Genomic DNA, 20365 nt, shown 5'->3' with positions numbered 1-20365 from the left:
CAATAAAATACTGGCAAACCGAATCCAAGAACACATTAGAAAAATCATCCATTATGATCAAGTAGGCTTCATCCCAGAGATGCAGGGATGGTTCAACATATGCAAATCTATCAATGTAATCCATCATATAAATAAACTGAAAGAAAAAAAATCATATGATCATTTCATTGGATGCTGAAAAAGCGTTTGACAAAATTCAACACCCTTTTATGATAAAGGTGTTGGAGAGACTGGGGATACAAGGATCATACCTAAATATAATCAAAGCAATATACAGCAAGCCGACAGCTAACATCAAATTGAATGGAGAGAAACTCAAAGCCTTTCCACTAAAATCAGGAACACGACAAGGCTGTCCACTCTCTCCATACCTCTTCAATATAGTGCTTGAAGTTCTAGCAATAGCAATAAGACAACATAAGGGGATCAAGGGGATTCGAATTGGAAAGGATGAAGTGAAACTTTCGTTATTTGCAGACGATATGATAGTGTACATAAGCGACCCCAAAAACTCTACCAAAGAACTCCTACAGCTGATAAACACCTTTAGTAACGTGGCAGGATACAAGATCAACTCCAAAAAATCAGTGGCACTCCTATACACAAAGGATAAAGAAACGGAGAGGGAAATCAGAGAAACATCACCTTTCACGATAGCCACAAATAGCATAAAATATCTTGGGGTTACTCTAACCAAGGATGTGAAAGACCTATTTGACAAGAACTTTAAGCCTTTGAAAAGAGAAATTGAGGAGGATACCAGAAAATGGAAAGACCTCCCCTGCTCTTGGATTGGGAGAATCAACATAGTAAAAATGGCAATTCTACCAAAAGCAATCTACAGATTCAATGCAATCCCCATCAAAATCCCATCAAACTTCTTCACAGACCTTGAGAGAACAATAATTAAGTTTATATGGAAAAACAAAAAACCCAGGATAGCCAAAACAATCTTATACAATAAAGGAACTTCTGGAGGCATTACTATCCCTGACTTCAAACTCTATTACAGAGCTACAGTATTGAAAACAGCTTGGTATTGGCATAAGAACAGAGAAGTCGACCTATGGAATCGAATAGAAGACCCAGATACTAACCCTCAAACCTACGAACACCTAATTTTTGACAAGGGAGCTAAAGGTATACAATGGAAGAAGGAAAGCGTCTTTAACAAATGGTGCTGGCATAACTGGATGTCAACCTGTAGAAGAATGAAAATAGATCCATATCTATCACCTTGCACAAAACTCAAGTCCAAATGGATTAAAGACATCAACATCAATCTGTCCACTTTGAACCTGATAGAAGAGAAAGTGGGAAGTAGTCTACAAGATATAGGCACAGGAGGCCACTTCCTAAGTAGGACCCCAGCAGCACAGACAATAAGAGAAACAATGAATAAATGGGACCTGCTGAAACTGAGAAGCTTCTGTAAAGCAAAGGACACTGTCAGTAAGACAAAAAGACTGCCTTCTGACTGGGAGAAGATCTTCACCAACCCCTCATCAGACAAAGGTCTGATCTCCAGAATATACAAAGAACTCAAGAAACTAGACACTAAAACTCTAATTAACCCAATTAAAAATGGGGTACTGATCTGAACAGAGAATTCACAACAGATGAACTTCGAATGGCCAGAAGACACTTAAGGTCATGCTCAACCTCCTTAGCGATCAGGGAAATGCAAATCAAAACCACTTTGAGATACCATCTTACACCTGTCAGAATAGCTAAAGTTAAAAACACCAATGATAACCTATGCTGGAGGGGATGTGGAATGAGGGGAACACTCATCCATTGTTGGTGGGAATGCAAACTTGTGCAGCCACTTCGGAAATCAGTGTGGAGGTTTCTCAGGAAACTGGGAGTCAACCTCCCTCAGGACCCAGCAATTCCTCTCTTGGGAATATACCCTAGAGATGCCCAAACAACTACAAAAGCGTTTGTTCAACTATGTTCATAGCAGCACTATTTGTAATAGCCAGAACCTGGAAACAGCCTAGGTGCCCCTCAATAGAAGAATGGTTAAAAAAGGTGTGGAACATATACACATTAGAGTTTTACTCAGCGGTAAAAAATAATGACATCTTGAATTTTGCATGCAAATGGATGGACATAGAAAACGCTTTACTGAGTGAGGTAAGCCAGACCCAAAAAGAGGAACACGGTATGTATTCACTCATAAGTAGATTCTAACCATAATTTAAAGGTCTTTGAGCCTATTATTCGTGATCCTAGAGAAGCTAAATAAGAAGACGAACCTGATGAAGATTATTTAGCTATCCGCCAGGAGGTAGGAAATAGTCAAGAGTCCCAGGTAACCTTGGGTGCATGGGGGGGGGGTGGGAGGGTTGATGGAAGGGGAGAGGGTTAGAGAGAAGGGAATAGGGGAGGAATGGAGAAAGCTCGGTTGACCGGGATGGGGGGAAGGGAGGAAGGATGAATGTGGGATCAGGGAAGAATATATTTCAACTAAGGGAGTCATATTAGAGTTTACAGGAAACTTGATTATATATGGGATCCCAGGTCCAAGGAGAGATCCCCAGATTGTTCTCTGGACAGAGGAGGGGGTGCCTGAACCGGCCTTGGCCCGTGACCATACTGATGAATATTTTGCTTATCACCATAGATCCCTCATCTGGCGTTGGAGGACGATACAGATGGAGGCCCGCGTTGGAGCACCGAACTGAGCCCCCCAAGATCCAAACGAGGAGCAAAAGGAGGAAGAAAATGACGAAGGACTGCGAGGGATACTATCACCCACTGATACAAGGGGTCGGATCTAATGAGAGTTTACCAAGGCCAGATGGACCGTGACTGAACGAGCATGTGATCCAACCAGATTCTCTGAATGTGGCCGGATTTTCTGAATGTGGCTGGCCTGCAGTCTTTCCGAGAAGCCTTTGACAATGACACTGGGACTGGTTTCCTCTGCATATACTGGATTTTTGGGATCCAGTCTGTTTGGATGCTCACCTTCCTGGACCTGGAGTGAGGGGGGAGGAACTTGGACTTCCCACAGGGCAGGAGACCCTGACTTCCCTAGGGGACAAAGAGGGAGGAGGAGAGGGAGGGGGGGAGTGGGAGGGCGTTGGGAGGAGGGGCGTAAATGGAAACTTTTTATAATTTAATAAAATTACAAAAAAAAGGAAAAAAAAAGAAATTTCTGCTTGATGGATTTTTTTCCTGTGACTAATATGAAATGTCCTTCTTCGTCTCTTTTGATTGACTTGAGTTTGAAGTCTATTTTGTTAGATATTAGTAAAGCTACACCAATTTGTTCTTATGTCCATTTGATTGGAATATTTTTTCCAACCCTTTATTCTGAGGTGATGTCTGTCTTTGAGGATAAAGTGTGTTTCTTGTATGCAGCAGACGGATGAATTCTGTTTTGTATCCAGTCTGTTAGCCTTTGCCTTTTTATAGGTGAGTTGAGTCCATTTATATTAAGGGATATTAATGACCAGTGGTTGCTATCTCCTGTTAATTTAGTTTTTATTGCTGGTGATGTTAATTTTTGCATTTCCCCCTTCTTTGGTATTTGCTGCTATGAGACCATCAATTGTCTATGTTTTTGTTGGTGAAGCTATCTTCCTTGTGTTGGAGTTTTCCTTCTAGTATTTCATGTAGGGCTGAGTTTGTGACTAGGTATTGTTTAAAGCTGGTTCTGTCATGGAATATCTTATTTTGTCCTTCTATGGTAATTGAGATTTTTACTGGGTATAATAGTCTGGGCAGGCATCTGTGGTCTCTTAATGTCTGCATAATGCTTGACCATGACCTTGTTGCTTTAATTGTCTCCAATAAAATGTCAGGTATGATTCTGACAGGTCTGTTTTATATGTTACTTGGTCTTTTTTCCTTTGTAGCTCTTAATATTCATTCTTTATTCTGTATGTTTAGTGTTTTGGTTATTGTGTGGCGAGGGGACTTTTTTGGATTCAGTCTTTTTGGTGTTATGTAAGTTTTTTGTATCTTCATAGGCATATCTTTCTTTAGGTTGAGAAAGTTTTCTTCTATGATTTTGTTAAATATATTTTCTGTGCTTTGAGTTGAACTTTTCCATCTTGTATGCCTATTATTCTTAGGTTTGGTCTTTTCATGGTGTCCCAAATTTCCTGGATATTTTGTGTTAAGCTTTTGTTAGATTTAATGTTTTCTTTGACTGATGAGTCTATTTCCTCTTTTGTGTCTTCGGTGCTTGAGATTCTCTCTTCCATATATCTTGTATTCTGCTGTCTATGCCTGTGTTTGTGGTTCCTGATCATTTTCTTATGATTTTTTTCTATAATTCCCTCAGCGTGTGCTTTCTTTATTGTTTTTGTTTCAGTTTTCAAGTCTTAAATACTTTATTGTATATGTTTGCTTGCTTTTTTCTGTTTTTTTAAAGGAATTTGCTGTTATCTTCCAATTTTTTGTTTGTCTTTTCCTCAATTTCTTTGAGGGAATTTCTTATTTCCTCTTTAAGAGTTTCAAATATTCTCCTGAGTTAATTTTTAGGTCATATTCTTGTGCCTCATCCATATTTGCTTGTTCAAGTCTTGCTGTTGTAGAGAAACTTGTAAGAAACAAGTTGGTGTAGCTATCCTATTATATAATAAAATAGACTTCAAACTAAAATCAATCAAAAGAAATTGATAAGGACACTTCATACTCATCACATGGAAAAGCCATCGAGATGAAGTCCCAGTTCTGAACATCCATGCCCCAAATATAAGAGCAACCACAGATGTAAAAGAAACATTACTAAAACTTAAATCACACATTAAATCCCACACATTATTAGTGGGAGACTTCAACACCCCATTCTCACCATCGGTCAGGTCTGCCAGACAGAAACTTAACAGAGAAATAAGGGAACTAACAGATACTATGACTCAAATGAACTTATCAGACATCTACAGAACATTCCACTAAAAACAAAAAAGAATAAATCTTATTCTTAGCATCTCATAGAGCCTTCTCTAAAATTGACCACAAACTTGGTCATAAAGCAAATCTTAGCAGATCCAAAAACATAGGATTAACACTCTGTATCTTATAGGACCACCATGGAATAAAGTTAGAATTAAAAAACAACACAAATCACAGAAAGTCTACAATGTCATGGAAATTGCACAATTTTCAACGGAGACACCACTGGGTAAAGGGAGAAATAAAGAAAACAATTTAAAAGTTCTGAGAATTCAATAAAAATGTAGGCACAACATATTCAAACTTATGGGACACTAAGAAAACAGTGCTCAGAAGAAAGTTCAAATACTTTGAAAATGAAAAAGTAAGACATAAAACATAAAATTCAGTTATTCTTTGCTGTAAAGTGAGATTATATGTAATTTTGGAGACATAAGGCTTATTGTCTTCTTGCTTGTGACAGTGATTAGAAGTGTTTGCCACTGTTTTCTCAAAGAAAATAGATTAAGAAAGCTCTTGTACTTTTTGTTTGGCTTATGTTTCAATGTGCTGTTATGATGTAAATGGATTTATGAGCTCAGGAAATGGCTTAAGAATTTTTTCTTAAGGCTTAAGAACGACTTCAGTTCTTTTTATACTATGGCTTCTGTAGCCTTAGTTTAAAAAACTGAATGTTTAAATTCCTTATTATTGTTTATTCTTCATCATGGAAGTTGGTCACTGTAGAACATAATAGAACTTGATCACTTGAAGCTCAGACCTATTGGTCCTGATTGAATCTAAGACAACTTTAGAAATAAGGTTTTTTTGCCACAGAACAGTTTGTAAGACACTCTTCTTAATGCAGTACATATTTTGACAGACCTAAGGATTGCTCTATAAGTATAACAGTATTTTGAGAGCTGGAAGATTTTCCATATGAAAGTCAATTTCTAAAATGCCTTAATAGGTCTAAGCTATAATTTTTTATTTAGTTTTTGTAAGCATCCAAGATGATGGGGAGTCTTTTTCTGGAAAAGAATTATCTTAATAAACACAAAGGACAGTTATATTTGGTGTAGGGCACCATTGGTTATGGGGTCATAAGTTAATCTGCTGCCTGACAGGCTAGTAGACTTCTGTATGAGGTATCTCTGTTGCAGTGATTGGCAAGACTGAGTAACTTAACCAGTCTCATTTTCCAGCAGTAGATTGTATGGCACTTTTATTGTTCATACAATCACTAGCTTAATGCTAGTAATAAAACATTTTGAAGTACTAAGTTTGTGTTTAAAGCCCTCTAGTTAGTGAAATACAGAATTATTTTATCACCATATCCACCAACAAACATGGGCAATTATTTTAACAATGCCTTTATTTGAGCACTGTAGTGTATTATGGAATACAGTTCAGTTAAACCTTGGGTTTTAGTATGTCTAAAGAATACAGTGAGAGGTTAATTTATACTCAAGCGGTACCACTTAAATGCATGTGTTCTTTTAGTATGTAAAATGAAATAGTACCTTGAGTTTAAAAAGAATGCTCTTAGGATTGTAGGGTCCTGACATAGATTTTTCCACTACATAATTGAAATGAAAGGAGCAATTAGTTTCTCATTCAGAAATGTGAACATTAATACTTAGTTTTACTTCCTTGTAGATAATATTAAGCACATACACTGCAGTTTTCTGAAAGTTAACTGCAAAGATATTGTTCAGGTTGATGGAATACCTGCAAAAATGTGACGACTATGTTTCATGGCTAATTTGTTTTTTGCAGTACTCATGAGGTGTGGGAAGCACAGAAGGCATTGCTGTCGTTAGTTATTTTGTTTTTCTTTTGTAGCTATTTGTTATGTTAGTGTATTGATTATAAAGATGCTATCTATTTATATATTGCTATTTTACATTTTATGCATGCTCTGTATTTTGACCTTCTTTTAGTTATTGATTTGGAGTATATTCTCATCCTAATAAACAGTTTCAGGGGGACAAAAAAGAATTTTTTTCTAGTACTTCTAGATAGAATGGTATTTTAGGAAGTGGTGAGGATTAGCTCAAATGTTGAAATAAGATTTGTCAAAAGTCCAGTCACACGGGAGTTCCTGCCTTTATTTAGCTTAATATTTGGGTGACTCCAAGTCCACTTAAAACTTTGCTTAAAAATGTATGATTTTGACCAAAATACAACTGAGATTTCAGGACACAAAAAGAGATTTAGCAAAAAGCAAATGTTATGGGCCACTTTTGAAAAGTATCAGAATAGTTAAAAGGGTTCTCTCTCTCTCTCTCTCTCTCTCTCTCTCTCTCTCTCTCTCTCTCTCTCTCTCTCTAAATGGAACACAGTGTGGCTGAGATGGGAATATTCTCTGGTTTCACTTCATTTCAACAAAGTGCTCCTTATTCTAGGAAAAAATTTTTAACTATATTTAAAAAAATCTATTCTCAGTTCAAGATGAATTTCAAGTAAGTTGCCTTTTGATCACATTAGCCACATACAAAACAGGCAATTCTGATGTAGAGGACGTCAACAGTATATCAGACAAATGCGTTTTCCTACTTTTATGTTTTTTTTCAAATACATTTTATTGAATATGTGGGAGTTTCACACCATGATTACATGTACTCTCCAGCCCTCCCAGCTCCACCACCCCTAGCGATCACCCCAAAGAAAAGAAGAAATGCAAAAAAATTGAACAAAAGAAAAAAAATACCACTTTCAATTTGTTTTGTCCATATACTCACTATGTTGCAGGAGGCCAATTGTTAGTTTCCGACTGCTCAGCCCTGAAATAATCACACAGAAACTGTATTAATTAAATCACTGCTTGGCCCATTAGCTCTAGCTTCTTATTGGCTAACATAATAATTTAACCTATTTCTATTAATCTGTATATAACTATGAGGTCGTGGCTTACCAGCAAAGTTTCAGCACATCTATCTTCTGCGCCAGCTCCATGGTGTCTCTCTGACTCTTTTCTTCTTTCTCCCAGCATTCAGCTTAGTTTTCTCCCCCTATCAAAGTTCTTCCCTATCAACAGGCCAAGCCAGTTTTCCCTATTCATTAATGGTAATCACAGCATACAGAGATAAATCCCACATCATCACTGGAGCATGGTCCACTCCCAGTGGCCAACCCCTTAAAGAAAATTGAGTCCTTCCCAACCCTCACACCTGACGGAAGCCATACACAGTGAAGAGCTATACCCCAGGATTCCTGTTACAATTTTAGGAGTTCTCTTCAATGGCTTGGCATCTAGTCTGTTTCTTTGTGGGAGTGGTTGGGGTCAAGTAGGGAAAAGATATTAACACAGAAGCCTTTTATGTCTCTCATTCTCAACACTGAGTCTGCAGTCATCCATATCACTGCAAAAGAAGTTACTTTGCCTTTTATAGTCTGTGGTAACTTGGATAATGTACTTCCACATTGTTTCGACAGCAGTACAACTAGAGACATGAGCAGAATCCTCAATCAAAGTTTAGCCCACAGTGGGAGTGGTAGTACTATTTTTTTTTACTCTTTTTTGTCTCTTTTTACTTTTGGGGGGGGGCAACCACCACCCAACTTTCAAATAAGTCACAAGGAGATTTATTCTTAGAAATGTTTGATTTTAGGTTGGTTTGTTTTTAGCCAACTTTCCTTAACTTTAATTATCCTGCCTACTTTTTGACCTCTGGGTTATTCCTGTTCTCTTATGTCTGTAAATCTTACCCTTATGTCATGAATTGTTGTGAAGGTGAATGACTGGCCCCTGATGTCCTCCTCCTTCTCTGGCTACTTCTTCAAACCTTCCAAATTTCTCCCTCTATATATTCTCTCTGCCTGCCAGCCCCACCTATTCTTTGTCATGCCCATTGGATGGTCAGATCTTTATTAGACCATTAGGTGTTCTAGACAGGCAAAGTATCATAGCTTCACAAACAAATGCAACATAAACAAAAGTAACACAACTTAATGGTGTAGGAGATTCTTCTGTCTATGTGTTGCTTTCATTGGTTGACTAAAGAAACTGCCTTGGCCTTTTGATAGGGCAGAATGTAGGTAGGCAGAGTAGACAGAACTGAATGCTGGGAAGAAGGACAGATGGAAGAACACCATAAATCTACTACCTGGTATGGATGCTGGTTAGAATCTTGCCAGTAAGCCATAGTTATGTGACAATACACAGATTAATGGAAATGGGTTAGATTAAGATGTAATAATTAGTCAACAAGATGTTAGAGCTAATGAGCCAGGCAGTGTTTAAATGAATACAGTTTCTGTGTGATTATTTCGGGGGTTAAGGTAGCTGGGCAGCCAGGATGAAAAGCGGTCCCTCTATCCATCAACACCTTAACAAAATATTTCCACCAGACCACAGATACTATCATGAACCTTGCTTACAACAAAGGCCACAGATATCAACATGGCGTCTAGCAGAAGCATAGACCACAAACATCAACATGGTCTCTGGCAGCAACACAGCCCATAAATATCATCCTGGCCTCCAGAGGTAACATAAGCCATGGAAATCAGCATGGCTTTTGTGGCAACATAGACCATGGACCTCAACATGGTCTCCATCAGCAACATAGACATCAACATAACCTTCATTGGTAATACAGATTGCAGATGACAATGTGGTCTCTAGTAGAAGTCCAAACCATGGACATCAATATAATCTCTTGCTACAGTATAAGTGACAAAAGTATCATGGCCCTCAGTAAGAGTAAAGTCCATGAACATCAACATAGCTTCAGGTGGCAGCACAGGCCACACACATCAGCATGGCTTCTGACACCAGCATGAACCATGAACATCAACATGGCCTCCAGGGGTAGATCCATATGGGCCTCAGGCATCAACAAAGTGTAGGGCAACAGCATGGACCATGGAAACCAGTATGTCCCTATCTGTAGCACAGATAACCCATGCCAACATGGTTTCTAGGGAACAGCATGAACCCTGGAGGTTATTTGAGGAGTTCCAATCCAGAGAATGAACTGGTCTTTATCTTGGACTTCTGGTCATTGATCAGAGTCAGTATGATTGTGTGACTGTGCACAGTGTTTGAGAGCTGAGCCTGTGCAAGCTCCAGTGTGCTTCTCTGCTGGTCCTAATTGGCAAGGACATGGTTTTTGTTTTGTTTTTTAATCTATCACAGCCTTCTCCTGCATCTGTTGTCTTTGCATTCCAGTTCCACCCTTCACCACCTTGCACATCCTGTTCCTTCTTTCATCCTTCCCACCTCTATATCTTGCATTTGTTCATGCAAGTGGCATTGCAAACAAAATTGTAAAGCACACTATATATGTTTTTCCCAAACAGCTTCACATGCAAACACTCATTGAAATAAGTTAATGGTCTGGTTCAAGGTTTCTAGTCTCTGAAGCACCATAAATACTGGACCATCCCTAGAGACTCTTTCAGATATGCTGTTATAGCCCTAAGCCAGGGTGGTCTTGCAGCTAGGCATCCAAAAGCAGCATTCACAGAAACACCAGGTAGTGCTAGAGAAGGCTTCTTGTTTGTTCCTGGCTGCCCGGCTAGCTTAGACACAAAATAATCACACAGAAACTGCTTTAATTAAATCACTGCTTGGCCCATTAACTCTAGCTTCTTATTTGCTATCTCTTACATCTTAATTTAACCCATCTCCATTAATTTGTGAATCACGACAAAGTCATGGCCTACCAGTAAAGTTTCTATCTCTGGAGGCAGTGGCTCCATGGCATTTCTCTGACTCCGCCCTTCTTCCTCCCAGCATACAGCCTCACTTTTCCCACTTAGTTCTGTTCTTCCCTGTCATAGGCTCAAAGATCTTTATTCATTAACCAATAAAAACAACACATAGACAGAAGAACCTCCCACACCAAGGTAGCTACACTCTTCACTGCCCATGGTGCTGGTAACCTTGAAGTTCACCCTACGTGACCATTGTGATTTCAGTCTATGGGTTCTACCATTGCCTCCACCTCCCCTCCTTCCAGGTAGGCAAGCAGCAAGGGCTTGCTCAATGCTGCAGGTTGACTGGGTAGTGTCAGCACTATTCAGTAATGACATGTATGCTGGTCCAGGGTGCAGCATACCTCCCTGTCTTCTGTGTGAGCCACTCCACATCTCACTGGCATGTTGTGTTTGAGTACTCTCATTCTTTCTGGATGAGCAGCAGCAGTGGATCTATTCTGTAGATACACATTTGGTGTTCTTTGATCACTGCATCTTAAGATTTGTCATTCTCCCCACTGAAGCATTTTGCTCTGCTGTCTTTTCTTCCAATTCTGTGAAACCATCTTTTAAAAGCACCTTTCCATCAGACCTGTCTTTTAGTTGTTCCAAAGATACTGGTCTCTGCAGACTCCTTCTCATGGCAAGGCAAGTTCTGGCTGATACTTGTGTTCTGCCACCTCAGCTCCTCCATCAAGGCTGCAGGATTGACAATGAGGGTAGGAGGGAGCACTGGCTTGGTGGTGGCTTCTCTTATCGCTGCACTGAGCCCCACATAGCTTATGTGAGTAATTAACTATGCCATGATGTGGGTGGGATACACAGGCATGATGGGGAGACCTCAACTATGTCTCTGCCTCTAGCCCTCAGCAGGAGCCTTGGGCACTGCAAACATCTTGACACTGATCTTTTATGTTCCTATAAGAGAAAACTTTTTAAATCAATTTATGGTCTATATTATGAAGACTACATAACTTAAATGTGTCTACACTAGGAGTCAGTAAGACACTGTGTGTACACACATGCATGCATGCATGGTGTGTGTGTGTGTGTGTGTGTGTGTTCTTAAATACTTTCAAAGCAGCAGCATCTAAAATGACTGAGATCTAACAGGTGATTGACATGGCATCACTGCATAAAAGATTGGGGCCTTGATGCCATAAATGTAGATTTTTATGAAGAAGATGAATGAGTGTCTGGAGACAAGAGAGGAGCCAAAGATAGGAGAGAAAGTCCAGGGCACACAGAACTCTGGATACTAGAGGAGGACCTTTAGAGGGAGGGAGTCATGTGCAGGTCAGGTTATATCCTGGGCTTTTGGGGAGTCTTCCAGACAGGACGTGACACTAGAAAAAGACCCACACTGGCAACCAGTAGCAGAGTCTTGTTCCCCTGCTCATCACAGGTGAGTGGTAAGTGAGAATAAGCAGACTGTCTTAGTCAGGGTTTGTATTGTTGTCATAAACACTATGACAGAAAGTAAGTTGGAGAAGACAGGTTTTATTTGGCTTAAACTTCTGCATCATGTTCTATCACTGAATAAACTCAACGAGTGCAGGAATCTGAAGGCAGGTGCTGAGTCAGAGGCCATAGAAGAGCTCTGAATACTGGCTTTGCTTTTTATGGCTTGCTCAGACTGTTTTCTTATAGAACACAGGACCACCAACCTAAAGATGGCACCACCCACCAATAAGTTGGGCCTTCCTCAGAATAAATAATTAAGAAAATGCCCTACAGGCTTTCCCTTAGCCTATGTAATGGAAGCATTTGCTTAATAGAGTTTCCCTTCACTCTTACTATTTCTTCAGTTTATATAAAGCTATCTTGCACCTAGAAAGATCCAGGAAGACACTGAAAAATGAGACACATTTGATATCTCTAATGATTTTGCCCAAGTAAGAAATGACAAGGGTCAAAGATAGGATTGTCTCAAGAGAGATTAGAAAAATATATAATGAAATAAAACCTATTAATGTGTTTAATATAAAAGAAACTTTTATTTGTGGAAATATAAATATAGGAGACTCTAAAAGTAAATACTAACTTTATGCATGGTATTTACTTGGGGGAGGTGTGTCTATCAGATTGACACATATTTGAGCAGCTTTGGAGGTATGTGTGGAGGAAGATGATTGATTTATTGGATAAACTGTATTCCAGATTAATACAATGATTAACATGAATGTTCTGCAGTTTCCAAGTGCTTTTTATGTGATATTAAGCTGAATAATTTTAAAAATCTTATGAAGAACATTTATATAAAATACACAAATCAAAGGCTGCAGAGATGACTCAGGGGTTAAGAGCACTATGTGCTCTTCCAGAGGTCCTGAGTTCAATTCCCAATAACCACATGGTGGCTCACAACCATCTGTAATAAGATCTGGTGCCCTCTTTTGGCCTGCAGGGATACATGCAGGCAGAACACTGTGTACATAATAAATAAATAAATCTTTAAAAAGCCTATGCACATAAAATAAATAAATTTTAACAAATGCATGAATCACAAGTACAACTTATCCATAGATTGGTGAAAAATTGTTTCTATGATCAATGTGATTAACTTCCATACCAGAACTGAAAACAAATAAATAAACGAACAAAAACCAAGAACCCTAGTATTAAACTAACCACACTATCCTGAGTTTGAGAAGAAATTATCGGCTGAGTACTTGGAAGAGGGAATCATCAGCATATAGATAACAGTTGAGACCAATAAAAAGTAAAACACCATCAGTCATGACAAGTCTGTGAGAGGTTAGTAAGCCAGGGGTTACGTATATGAGCAGAGTCAATGTTCATTAGACTGTGAGATGTTATTATCACCTGCCAAATACAGAAAGCTAGTGCTCTCCTACTTGATAAATAGATTCTTCTCTCACTCCCATGTTCCTTTCTTCCTAGGGGATCCCAGATGGCTTCTGCCTTGGAGGAACAATTTTTATTTTATTGTGGATATTTTACTTTTCTTACATAACCACATTTTAATGTATTAAATGATATTGTTTTAGGCAATGGAGAATAAAAGGCAAATATATCAGCCATCCTATCCTTAATTTAGTTTTAGAAAAGTCAAACACACAAATAGCATGCATTTAATAAAGCTTGACTGTAATTATTTCAGAATATGGTATAGGAATGCAGAGGATGAAATGGTTCAAATAATTTCTTCATTAAATACACTCATTCAAAAATAAAATAAGTTTCCCACTATGAATGCATATGCACAAATAAGGTAAAAAACAAAGAAGGTAAATCAGAATACAGATTTAGGCAGGTTAGAAACAAGATGAGTGTTCATGTGTAGTGAAGAAGGCATGAGAACTTTGTAGCAAAAAGGAAGCAGCAACATGTAACAGCATTCTCTGGGGATATGCAAGACTTGAGCCAGCCAGTAGAAGAAAATTTGAAATGACCTGAGATTACAAGTTTTACAAGTTCTTTAAAATTTCCATTCCCCAAGTAGAATGACTAGTCTGGCATCTTTTCAGAATGGAAGGGTGTTTACAGCACATCAATAAGTTTTTCATCTCTTGACAATGTCTATGCAGAAATTCCTTGCTGCCAATAGATCTCGCAGGCTTACAAACAGATGTTTGTATTATATTTAAACATTCTTTTTTTTGAAAGTAATTTTATTAAATTATAAAAGTTTCCATTTACGCCCCTCTTCCCAACACCCTCCCACTTCCCCCCCTCCCTCTCCTCCTCCCTCTTTGTCCCTAAGGGCAGTCAGGGTTTCCAGCCCTGTGGGAAGTTCAAGTTCGTCCCCCCTCCCTCCAGGTCCAGGAAAGTGAGTATCCAAACAGACTGGATCCCAAAAATCCAGTATATGCAGAGGAAACTAGTCCCAGTGTCATTGTCCATGGCTTCTCAGAAAGACTCCGGGCCAGCCACATTCAGAGAATCCGGCCACATTCAGAGAATCTGATTGGATCCCGTGCTCGTTCAGTCGCAGTTCAACTGCCCTTGGTAAACTCTCATTAGATCCGACCCCTTGTATCAGTGGGTGATAGCATCCCTCGCAGTCCTTCGTCATTTTCTTCGTCCTTCTGCTCCTCATTTGGACCTTGGGGGCTCAGTCCGGTGCTCCAATGTGGATCTCCGTCTGTATCGCCATCCTTCGCCAGATGAAGGATCTATGGTGATAAGCAAAATATTCATCAGTATGGTTATGGGCCAAGGCCGGTTCAGGCACCCTCTCCTCTGTCCAGAGAACAATCTGGGGATCTCTCCTTGGACCTGGGATCCCATATATAATCAAGTTTCCTGTAAACCCTAAAATGACTCCCTTAGTTGAAATATATTCTTCCCTGATCCCATATTCATCCTTCCTCCCTTCCCCCCATCCCGGTCAACCGAGCTTTCTCCATTCCTCCCCTACTCCCTTCTCTCTAACCCTCTCCCCTTCCAACCACCCTCCCACAGCCTAGGTGCCCCTCAATAGAAGAATGGTTAAAAAAGGTGTGGAACATATACACATTAGAGTTTTACTCAGCGGTAAAAAATAATGACATCTTGAATTTTGCATGCAAATGGATGGACATAGAAAACACTTTACTGAATGAGGTAAGCCAGACCCAAAAAGAGGAACACGGTATGTATTCACTCATAAGTGGATTCTAACCATAATTTAAAGGTCTTTGAGCCTATTATTCGTGATCCTAGAGAAGCTAAATAAGAAGACGAACCTGATGAAGATTATTTAGCTATCCGCCAGGAGGTAGGAAATAGTCAAGAGTCCCAGGTAATATTTAAACATTCTACAGTCACTTTTATTCTTAATCATCACCCCTTTATAAAAATGTCTTTTAAAATTTTTATTAAAAATAGATTATTTTCCCATACAATATATCATGATTATACTTTCCTCTCTCTTCATTCCTCCCTGTTTTTCCACCTCCCCTACCCTTCACATCCACTCCTTTTCTGTATCTTGTAGCATGAATAATAAAAACCCAGAGACAGATATTGGGGTTCAAGCTGAAGATCAGAAAAGCAAAGCAGCCAAGCCACTAGAGAGTTCCTATGTATGCCAAGGCTCAGACAAACAAAAGGGCGATCCTGTCTTCCACATGACTGTAGACTGCAGTGCTCTCCATCATACCTCAGTCTGCACTGAGACTGCACTGGGCTCCTGCTTTATATTTCTCTCTAGTGCTGGGGTTAAAGGCATGTTATCCCAAGAGCTGGGATCAAAGGCCTGAACTCTGTTTCTCCTTTAGACTGATTAATTATCGTGTAGCCCAGGTGATCTTAAACACACAGAGATTCATTTACCTCTGTCTGCCAAGTGGTGGGATTAAAGGTGTGACCACCACGACCTTTCATCTATTGTTAACTAGTAGCCTAGATATGTGACTGACTAGTGACTTAGCTCCTAACCAAGTGTGTGGCTAATAAGTGGCTTAGCTCTGTACTCTGATTTTCAGACAAACTTTCTTTGTTAGATTACAAAGTATCACTACAGCATCTCATCAGAAAAGAATAGGCTTCTAAGAGAAAAAAAGCCAATGTGACAAAATAAAATATAAGATGAAACAAAAGCTATCATTTCAAAGCTTGATATGGCAACACAACAGGAGGAAAAGAGTCTGAAGAGCAAACACAAGTGACAGAGACACACTCTTTCTCTCAGATAGGACTCTCATAAGCATACTAAACTAATAGCTATAATATATACTTTGAGGGCCTGTCTTATAATCATGTAGTCCCTGTGCTTTAATACTTCAGTCTCTATGAAATCATGTGCCCCTTACTTAGTTGATTTATAAGACTTTGTTCTCCTGGTGCCCTCAATATCCTCTTACTCTTAAAATCTTTTTGTCTTCTCTTTCAGGTGATTCCCTGAGATCTAAGGGAAGGAATTTGATAGAGACCTACAATTTAAACTCTTTCTGCACATAATGTCTGGCTGTAAATCCCTGAATCTCTTCTTTGCTGATGCCAGAGGAAGCCTGTCTGATGATGACTAGATAAGGTACTGATCAATGAATATAGCAGAATGTCATTAGGAATCATTTTTATAAAATCTTTATATCAGTAGTGTTTGGTTTTACCCTAGGTCTCTGGGCTATTTCGTCTCTGGTTCTTGGTTACCTTGGTGTAGTGGGCTTTAAGGTAATCCAGATATTGACTGGCTAAGTTCTGCGTCACCACTGTCTAGAATATTTTGCAAACAAGATATATTGTAGGTTGAAGGTTTGGGGCCTGGATTGAGAATTACACTTCTTTTTTGGTAACCTGAAGAGTTTCTTCAGGAACCAAAAGCAGCAAAGAAACTAGAAAGTTGTGGCGAAGGCTCTATGTAGGCATTAGGTTGACTTTTCAGTGAGTCATGTGGATGTTATACTCAGCCACAGGGTTCCACTGTCTGGTTGTAGATAGTAACCCATTGTCTTGGCAACAACCTGGGTTGTTTGGGGAATTCCATGGACTCCTTTGGCCACCAACATAACTGAATGCAACTTAGTCCTGCCAATGGAAACCTCACATGACGGCTAGAAACGACTAGTAGGGACTCCTTATTCCCCATTACTAGGAGTCCTCATTGGAATCACCTTTACAGATCCCAGGAAGTTTCCACTGCCATTGGTTTCCACGTCACCTGCCAAAGGCACCTGATTTCCAGCCTTCTCTCTTAACACTCTATCCTTTGATGACTTCATCTTTTCCACCTTACCCACTTTATCTATGCCCACCATCTCCCAGCCTGCTCATAAAAATCCATTCTGTTTCCCCTCCCAGGAAGATCCATGTATCCTCCCCATACCTCTCATTCTTTATCTAATCTCTCTGGGTATATGGACTATTACCTTGGTTATCATTTATGTAACACCTAATATCTACATGTAAGTGAATGCATACCATATTTATCTTTCTAAGTTACCTTATTCAGGATTACCATTTTTTTCTAATTCTATATATTTGCCTGCAAATTTCACAATGCCATATTCTTAATAGCTTGGTAATATTATGTAAATATACCACATTTTCTTTATTCATTCTTTTGTTGGGGGACAACAAGGCTGTTACTAGTTTCTGGCTATTATTAATAGAGCAGTAATGAGCATGATTGAAAAAGGTATCTTCATGGAAGGAAGAATCATCCCTTGTGTATATATCCAAGAGTGGTACAGCTGGGTGTTGAGGTATAAAGATACTCAATTTTCTGAGAAACTGCCATATTGATTTCCATAGTAGTTGTACAGGTTTGCACACCCACCATCATCAGAGAAGTGTTTTGTTTGCTCTATATACTGGACAACATGAACTATCAGTTGTATTATTGGTCTTATCCAGATCAATCTCAGAGTTATTGTGTAGAATACAATCTTAAAGTTATTTTGATTTGCATTTCTCTGATGATTAAGGATGTTGAACACTTCTTTAATTATTTCAAACCATTTGATATTCCTTTATTGGGAATTCTCTGTTTAGATCTCATTCCTGTTATTTTTTTAAATTTGATTATATGTATTTTTAATATCTGGATTATTGTGTTAATAATGTATATTAGTCTTCAGCTGGAGGCAGAGTTCTTAAAAATCTTGTCCCATTCTGTAGGTTGCCATTTTGTTCTGTCTAGAGTGTCCTTTGTCTTATAAAGATTTCAGTTTCATGATTTTTTATTTAGTAATTGTTGATTTTAGTGTCTGTGCTATGCTTTCAAGGCTGTCTCTACTGTTTCCTCTATCAGATTCAATGTATCTGGTTTTATGTTGGGGACATTTGTTTGTTTGGAGTTTTTTTGTGCAGAGTGATAAATATGGGTCTATTTGCATTATTCTACATAGAGACACCCAATTTAACCAGTACTATTTGTTGAAGATGCTGTCTTTATTCCAGTGTGTATTTCTGTGTTTTTTATAAAAGTCTGGGATCTATATATGTTTGAAATCATGTGTTGGCCTCCAATTCTATTCCATTGATCAGTAAGTCTGTTTTTCTGCCAATACAATGCTGCTTTTATTGCTATGACTTTATAGTACAACTCAAAATCGGGGCTAGAGATACCTTCCACATTCTATCATTCATGACTGTTGTAGTTATCTGTTGTTGTTGTTGTTGTTGTTATTATTCTTGTTTGGGTTTTTTTTAGTTTCCATATGAAGCTGAAAACTGTCCCTTCAAATTCTTTCAAGATTTGTGCTGAAATTCTAATAAAGATTGCATTGAATTTGCAGATTTCTCTTTGCGAGGATGGCTTTGTTTGCTATATTAATCCTACTGAGACACAGCCATAAGAAATCCTATCTTTTGATTTTTTTTCTTCAATTTCTTCCTCTAATCTCTTAAAGTATTTGTCATACAAGTCTTTCACTTGCTTGGTTAGAGTTTCCCCAGATATTTTACATTATTTGAAGCAATCATGATAGCTGTTTCTCTGATTTCATTCTCAGTCAATTTACTATTTGTAAATAGAAGAGCTAATGATATTTTTGGAGTTAATTTTGTATCCATTTAATTTGCTTAAAGTGTTAATCATCTGTAGGGGTTCTCTGATTAAATTTTTAGAGTCACTTATTTATATTATCTTATCATCTGCACATAATGATATTTTGTATTTTTCATTCAAATTTTATCCCTTGATCTCCTTCATTTGTCTTATTGCTCAAGTACTATAGCGAATAGATAATAGAGATACTGGATAATGTTGTATTGTTCCTGATTTTAGTGGAATTGCTTTGATGTTCTTTCCATTTAATTTGATGTTGGTAATTTCCAAATTAGGTTTCCTTCCTCCCATAAAACCCCAGTTTGTGTCAAGTGGAAGATATTTAACCAGTACAATCTCATACTCTGAATCCAATAGAAGATAAAGTACACTTCAGCTTATAGACAAAAGAAAGAACTTTCTGAACAAAGACACTCTTTTTCTAATAATTTACTTAATTTTATTTTGTGTGCATTGGTGTTTTGTTTGCATATATGTCTGTGTGAAGGTGTCAGATCCCCTGGAACTGGAGTTACAGTCAGTCATGAATTGTCATGTAGGTGCTGGGACATGAACCCAGGTCCCTTTGGAAGAACAGTCAGTGCTCTCAACCACTGAGCCATCTCTTCAGGCCCTGAACAAAGACTCTTATATCACAGCCATTAAGACCAAAATTGTCAAATGGAATCACATGAAACTAAAACACTTCTGTATAGCAAAGAATGCAATCATGATGGCAAAGAAGAAGAAAGGGAAAATAGTCTTTACCAGATTTACATCTGAGAGAGGGTGATTGTCTAGAATATATAAAGCACTAAAACCTGAACAAGAAAACAATCCCAGTATGGATGGGATATGAAACAAAACAGAGAGTTCTCAGAAGAAGTAACACAAATGACCAATAAATGTGATCTTTAAAGTGGTCAATATTCTTAACCATCAGGAAAATACAAAGTAAAACTTGTTTGCAGTTCACTGTAAAATAGCCAGAATGGCCAAGGTGAAAAATACTAACCACAGCAAATGCTGGTGAGGATTGTGGGAAAGAAGAACACTTCTGCGAGTGGGAGTACAAACTGTTGCACTCTGTAGTTGCAAACGGTAAGAATCAATGAGAATATTTCTCAAGGTGTTACAGACAAATATAGCACATGTTCCCAAGATGTTGGAGACATCCAAGGTGTGAGGCATCTGCCAGGGGCTGTGCATACAGAGAGTGGAACAGATATAAGCAAGAACTGGATGATACATACAGCCAAGATGGAGGTCTGGAGCCTTCGAGAATGAAGCCTCAATACACCAGAGACAGAGCAACAGGATTTGGTGTTT

The sequence above is a fragment of the Myodes glareolus genome, chromosome 7 (assembly GCF_982192425.1).
Source record: "Myodes glareolus chromosome 7, mMyoGla1.1, whole genome shotgun sequence".
NCBI classification, from domain to species: Eukaryota; Metazoa; Chordata; class Mammalia; order Rodentia; family Cricetidae; genus Myodes; species Myodes glareolus.
This window is presented reverse-complemented; position numbering follows the sequence as displayed.